The sequence below is a fragment of the Cherax quadricarinatus genome, chromosome 15, assembly GCF_038502225.1.
Source record: "Cherax quadricarinatus isolate ZL_2023a chromosome 15, ASM3850222v1, whole genome shotgun sequence".
Lineage (NCBI taxonomy): Eukaryota > Metazoa > Arthropoda > Malacostraca > Decapoda > Parastacidae > Cherax > Cherax quadricarinatus.
Window position 1 is genome coordinate 3628955 of NC_091306.1, and position 6512 is coordinate 3635466.

Below are 6512 nucleotides of genomic sequence, written 5' to 3' on the forward strand. Positions count from 1 at the left end.
CTCCCCTTGCAGCACTAGGTAGTATGAGAATATCTCCCCTTGCAGCACTAGGTAGTATGAGAATATCTCCCCTTGCAGCACTAGGTAGTATGAGAATATCTCCCCTTGCAGCACTAGGTAGTATGAGAATATCTCCCCTTGCAGCACTAGGTAGTATGAGAATATCTCCCCTTGCAGCACTAGGTAGTATGAGAATATCTCCCCTTGCAGCACTAGGTAGTATGAGAATATCTCCCCTTGCAGCACTAGGTAGTATGAGAATATCTCCCCTTGCAGCACTAGGTAGTATGAGAATATCTCCCCTTGCAGCACTAGGTAGTATGAGAATATCTCCCCTTGCAGCACTAGGTAGTATGAGAATATCTCCCCTTGCAGCACTAGGTAGTATGAGAATATCTCCCCTTGCAGCACTAGGTAGTATGAGAATATCTCCCCTTGCAGCACTAGGTAGTATGAGAATATCTCCCCTTGCAGCACTAGGTAGTATGAGAATATCTCCCCTTGCAGCACTAGGTAGTATGAGAATATCTCCCCTTGCAGCACTAGGTAGTATGAGAATATCTCCCCTTGCAGCACTAGGTAGTATGAGAATATCTCCCCTTGCAGCACTAGGTAGTATGAGAATACAGATGAGCCGTAGAGGTTAGACACGAGAAAATATAATTGGAAAATTTATCCAGATATCGGATGTACAGCAAGTCTATTTTCAAGTCTGTTACTGAAGATACAACCTTGTGTTAGCACAATGTTTAGGCAGAAGGGAGGAGTATACAGTAAAGTGAATACAGGAATATAAACACAGAATATTGGAGCACTGCATTGTGTATGAGTGGTTGAGTGTGTTTTAGCGTGTGTATGAGTGGTGAGTGTGTTTTAGCGTGTGTATGAGTGGTTGAGTGTGTTTTAGCGTGTGTATGAGTGGTGAGTGTGTTTTAGCGTGTGTATGAGTGGTTGAGTGTGTTTTAGCGTGTGTATGAGTGGTGAGGGTGTTTTAGCGTGTGTATGAGTGGGTGAGTGTGTTTTAGCGTGTGTATGAGTGGTGAGTGTGTTTTAGCGTGTGTATGAGTGGTAAGGGTGTTTTAGCGTGTGTATGTGTGGTTGAGTGTGTTAAAACGTGTGTATAATTGTTTGAGTGTATTTTAACATGTGTATTCGATTAGTACGAGGTATGGTGGGAATAGAGAAGGGAATGATGAGAGGGGAGCATAAAATAATGGGAAGGAGAGGAAGAAAATGGAATTGGGGTTGAAGAATGAATGCAATTGGAACCGGAGGCATAGATAACGATGGGAAGGGAGTGAAGAAAGCGAGGAATGGAGAAAGTAATAGGGATGGGCTGTTGTGGGGAATGACAGAGGACGAAGAAAGTAACTGGAAATGGGGAAAGGTTTGGAAGGGAAAGAGAGAAGAGGGGGGGGGGGTTGGGAGGAGAGAATGTACCTGGAAGGGGAGAAGGGAATAGAGGTGAGGAGACGGGAGGGAGGGCTTCATGGGAGTGGAGGGAAAGGGAAAGGAGGGGGAGAGAAAGGGATGGGAGGGAAGGGAACGGAAGTGGAGGGGAAGGGAGAGGAGGGGAGGAGAGGAGAGGGGAGGGGAAGGGAGAGGAGAGAAGGGGAGGGGAAGGGAGAGGAGGGAAGGGAGGAGAAGGGAGGGGGAGAGGAGGAGAGGGGAGGGGAAGGGGAACAGATTGGAAGGGTAGGGGTGGTGGGAGGGTAGGGGAGGGTAGGGGAGGGTAGGGGAGGGTAGGGGAGGGTAGGGGAGGGGGGAGGAACAGATGAGAGGGAGGACTCCAATTAAACTTTAATATTAAAAAATTTTTCTAATAAAATGGCTCTAATTGAGCAAGATTAACGTGAGGAACGTGAGGGGGAGGGGAGGGGAGGGGGAGGGGAGGGGAAGGGGTTGAGGGGGAGGAGAGAGGTTAAGGAAGCAGAGGAGGAGGAGGAGGAAGGGGGTTGAGGGGGAAGAAGGATGAATTATAAGGAGGGGGTGGAGATAGACGGGGAAGGGAAGTTGAGGGGAAAGGGAGGGGAGGGGAGAGGAGGGGAGGGGAGGGGAGGGGAGGGGAGGGGGAGGTGGTTCTTGCTTGTTAGTGACTGTTTTTATTTGTGTTTTTTTTCTGGTTTTTTTTTTTTTGTGCTCGAGCGCGACTCATGTCTTGTTACGGAACTTTATGAAAACCAGTATGAACACACACACACACACACACACACACACACACACACACAACTGAGCAACCTATACTACAACCCACTCACTGTTCCCTCTGCCACCTACCCCCATATCACAAACCTCACCCCAACAGCTGTCCCTTATGGGCATTCTGACCCCACCCCTATCATCACAAACCCCACCTACACCACAGCCCCATATAGGCCCCCACAAAGGCTCTCGCTCCCCCAACCCCAATATTCTTGCATAACCACAATGATAGAAAAGAAACTGAAAGTTTGGTACACAAACGCGGATGGAATAACGAATAAACATGAGTGGAACGGTGAGAATCAGTGAGAAATCCCCAGACATCATAGCAGTCACAGAAACAAAACTCGCTGAGACAATAACAGACACAATCTTCCCAACGGGATATCGGATCCTGAGGAAGGATAGAAGGAGTAGAGGGGGAGGAGGGGTTGCACTGCTCATAAAACACCGATGGGGATTTGAGGAAATGGAAGGCATAGATATGATTAGAGAAAGAGACTACATTGCAGGTACAATTCAGTCTGGAGAACATAAAGTAGTCATTGGAGTGATGTATAACCCACCACAGAACTGCAGGAGGCCAAGAGAGGAGTACGAAGAAAACAACAGGGTGATGGTGGACACACTGGCTGAGGTGGCAAGAAGAGCTCACTCGAGCAGAGCAAAGTTACTGGTAATGGGCGATTTCAACCACAGGGAGATCGACTGCGAAAACCTGGAGCCACATGGGGGTCCCGAAACATGGAGAGCCAAGATGATGGATGTGGTACTTGAAAACCTCATGCATCAACATGTCAGGGACACTACCAGAGAGAGAGGGGAGGATGAGCCAGCAAGACTGGATCTTGTGTTCACCCTGAGCAGTTCAGACATTGATGACATCACTTACGAGAGGCCCCTTGGAGCTAACGATCACGTGATTCTGAGTTTTGATTATATAGTAGAGTTACAAGTGGAGAAGGTAACAGGAACTGAAGGGGACAGGCCAAACTATAAAAGGGGGGACTACACAGGTATGAGAAACTTCCTGCAGGAGGTTCAGTGGGACAGAGAAATGGTAGGAAAATCAGTAAACGAGATGATGAAATATGTGGCAACAAAGTGCAAGGAGGCAGAGGAAAGGTTTGTTCCCAAGGGAAACAGAAATAATAGGAAGACCAAAACGAGTCCTTGGTTTACCCGAAGGTGTAGGGAGGCAAAAACTAAGTGCAACAGAGAATGGAAAAGGTACAGGAGGCATAGGACCCAGGAAAACAAGGAGATTAGTAGAAGAGCCAGAAACGAGTATGCACAGATAAGGAGGGAGGCCCAGCGACAGTATGAAAACGACATAGCATCTAAAGTCAAATCTGACCCGAAACTGCTGTATAGCCACATTAGGAGGAAGACAACAGTCAAGGACCAGGTGATAAGGCTGAGGAAAGAAGGTGGAGAACTCACAAGAAACGATCAAGAGGTATGTGAGGAGCTCAACACGAGATTTAAGGAAGTATTTACAGTAGAGACAGGAAGGCCTCTGGGGGGACAGACCAGATGGGGACACCAGCAAGGAATACACCAACAAGTGTTGGACGACATACATGCAGATGAGGAGGAGGTGAAGAAACTGCTAAGGGACATCGATACCTCAAAGGCAATGGGACCGGACATCTCCCCGTGGGTCCTTAGAGAAGGAGCAGATATGTTGTGCGTGCCACTTACCACAATCTTCAACACGTCCCTGGAAACTGGGCAACTATCTGAGGTATGGAAGACGGCAAATGTAGTTCCCATTTTTAAAAAAGGAGACAGAAAAGAGGCACTAAACTATAGACCTGTGTCATTGACGTGTATAGTATGCAAGTTATGGAGAAGATTATCAGGAGGAGAGTGGTGGAGCACCTGGAACGGAACAAGAGTATAAATGCCAACCAGCACGGATTCATGGAAGGCAAATCCTGTGTTACAAACCTTCTGGAGTTTTATGATAAAATAACAGAAGTAAGACACGAGAGAGAGGGGTGGGTTGATTGCATCTTCTTGAACTGCAAGAAGGCCTTTGACACAGTTCCTCACAAGAGATTAGTGCAGAAGCTAGAGCATCAGGCGCATATAACAGGAAGGGCACTGCAATGGATCAGAGAATACCTGACAGGGAGGCAACAACGAGTCATGGTACGTAATGATGTATCACAGTGGGCACCTGTGACTAGCGGGGTCCCACAGGGGTCGGTCCTAGGACCAGTGCTATTTTTGGTATATGTGAACGACTTGATGGAAGGGTTAGACTCAGAAGTGTCCCTGTTTGCAGAGGATGTGAAGTTAATGAGGAGAATTAAATCAGATGAGGACCAGGCAGGACTTCAAAGAGACCTGGACAGACTGGACACCTGTTCCAGCAAATGGCTTCTCGAATTTAATCATGCCAAATGCAAAGTCATGAAGATGGGGGAAGGGCACAGAAGACCACAGACAGAGTATAGGCTAGGTGGCCAAAGACTGCAAACCTCACTCAAGGAGAAAGATCTTGGGGTGAGTATAACCGCGAGCATGTCTCCGGAAGCACACATCAACCAGATAACTACTGCAGCACATAGGCGCCTTGCAAACCTGAGAACAGCATTCCGATACCTTAGTAAGGAATCGTTCAAGACACTGTACACCGTGTATGTCAGGCCCATACTGGAGTATGCAGCACCTGTTTGGAACCCGCACTTGATAAAGCACGTCAAGAAACTAGAGAAAGTACAAAGGTTTGCGACAAGGTTAGTTCCAGAGCTAAGGGGAATGTCTTATGAAGAAAGATTAAGGGAAATCGGCCTGACGACACTTGAGGACAGGAGGGTCAGGGGAGACATGATAACGACATATAAAATACTGCGTGGAATAGACAAGGTGGACAAAGACAGGATGTTCCAGGGAGGGGACACAGAACCAAGAGGCCACAATTGGAAGTTGAAGACACAAATGAGTCAGAGAGATATTAGGAAGTATTTCTTCAGCCATAGAGTTGTCAGGCAGTGGAATAGCCTAGAAAGTGACGTAGTGGAGGCAGGAACCATACACAGTTTTAAGACGAGGTTTGATAAACCTCATGGAGCGGGGAGAGAGAGGGCCCAGTAGCAACCGGTGAAGAGGCGGGGGCCAGGAGCTAAGACTCGACCCCTGCAACCACAAATAGGTGAGTACACACACACACACACACACACACATACACATTCTCTCTCTCTCACTCTTCACACCAACCAACCCTCGCGCCCCTACTCAAAATTGTTATAAATCTTTATGTAAACACTGTTTATGTCCAGTGTGTCTCTGTAAAATTAATGATATTACTATTATCATTATTATTATTATTATTATTATTATTATTATTATTATTATTATATATGAGGCATGCTGGGACAAACCTGTCCTACGTAATCCTTCCAGGTGGCAAACACCATCTGGTGGAACTGGTGTGGTGAGACAGATATGTTATTAAGTAGAAGATACAGGTTCACTGATCAAGACAGTGCCTACGTTGTCTTATAGCTACAAACAACACATCTTCGCAGACCGACAACTTCATGAATTGCCTCTCAAAGATTGTCTCCTTAATCTGCAGTGAACAAATGGGTGAGTGGACGAACCAAATTCTCGTAAGACTGCGAGATACTGTTATTAATTTGCATACAGCAGATATTCGTTACCATGAGTGTTAGCGAAGGAAGACTCATGTCTGGGAGGAAAAAGCAAAACGATGGAAGTGACGTTGAACTTATTGATTCTCTATTAGCAAAGCCTTTAGTGCATATCAACCGTGATAAACTAGACTTGTAGTTCAGGCGAGGTGCATGAATGTTATGCATCACATAGTAATAATTATGATAATCTTTAGTTCTTCAAGCACATGTACAACGTATACAGACCTTGTTGACATTAGTGACATGCTGTATAGAAAGTCTCCTTGTTATGCAGAGTGTTTCGGGCAAATTTTTTTTTGTCCCACAGCCCGGCTGATCCGGCACTGACTTTAGGTATCTGTCCAGCCTTCAAGAGAGAGCTGGACAGATACCTAAAGTCAGTGCCGGATCAGCCGGGCTGTGGCTCGTACGTTGGACTGTGTGCGGCCAGCAGTAACAGCCTAGTTGATCAGGCCCTGATCCATCGGGAGGCCTGGTCATGGACCGGGCCGCGGGGGCGTTGATCCCCGGAATAACCTCCAGGTAACCTCCAGATATGAGACCCAAATCAAGTCAACTAACAATCCAGGTATCTCTGTTTTACTGCTAGGTTAAGAGGGACAGCAGGTGTCTTAAGGAAATACGCCCGAATGGGTATCGAAC